A 1,237-nucleotide genomic window follows, 5' to 3' on the forward strand; every position below is an offset into this window, starting at 1 on the left:
GACTGACTTTCTCTCTTAGTAAAACGTACATAGAGACAGACAAAAAGAAAGATATAGGTACACATGTACGTATATACATACACTCACTGGAAGGTATGCAAATGTATGTAAATTTATATATATGCGTATATGGAGATACATACAGATATGCATATACAAACACACATACACACACACGCTCATACACAGGCACGCACACACACACACGCACACACACGCACGCACACGCACACGCGCACACACACACACACACACACACACACACACGCACACACACACACACACACACACACACACACACACACACACACACACACACACACACACACACACACACACACACACACACACACACACACACACACAAACACACACGCACACACACACGCACACACACAATCCTTCAACTTTTCCTTCACTCTCCCCTTCCCCTCCTCCCCCCTCCTCCCCCTCTCAAGTGGAGTCGAGATAAAGAAAGAATATTGCCCGGATGTTAACCTCCCCCCTCTCCCCTCCCTCTCCTCCCTCCCTCCCTCCCCCTCCCCCTCCTCCTTGAAGGAACTCTTAACACTTAAGGTCAACCTCGAGGGGGGGGGGGGGGGTTATACGTGACTGTGGGCTGGGTTGTATGCTTTCTCTCTCTCTCTTTATCTCTCTTTCTCTCGTTTGCTCTGTCTCTCTTTCGCCCTCTTTCGCTCTCTGTCTGTCTGTCTGTCTGTCTGTCTGTCTGGCTGGCTGCCTGTCTGTCTGTCTGTCTGTCTGTCTGTCTGTCTGTCTGTCTCTCTCTCTCTCTCTCTCTCTCTCTCTCTCTCTCTCTCTCTCTCTCTCTCTCTCTCTCTCTCTCTCTCTCTCTCTCTCTCTCTCTCTCTCTCTCACCATCTATCTATCTGTTTATCTATCTATCTATCTATATGACCATCTATCTATTTATCTATCTATTCCTGTGTCTCTTTCTCTATCCCTTTCTCTCTCCATCTTTATCTCCCAACCTATCTATCATCTATAAATCTATCCATCTCTTTTTCCTCCATTCTCATATAGAAAGAGAGAAAGAGAAACAAGAATAAAGGAGAAGAGACACAGAAGCAAAATGAACAAATAGTCGAAGAAGAGAATGAAAGGGAAAATAAAGAAATGAAAGGGAAAAGGGAGTAAGGAAGAACGCAGAAAAGAAAATTAGTTGAAGGAGAAAGGAGAGACACACACGCATCTCCCTCCCCCCTCCCCCCTACCCCCT

Source organism: Penaeus vannamei, chromosome 19 (genome assembly GCF_042767895.1).
Source record: "Penaeus vannamei isolate JL-2024 chromosome 19, ASM4276789v1, whole genome shotgun sequence".
Taxonomy (NCBI): domain Eukaryota; kingdom Metazoa; phylum Arthropoda; class Malacostraca; order Decapoda; family Penaeidae; genus Penaeus; species Penaeus vannamei.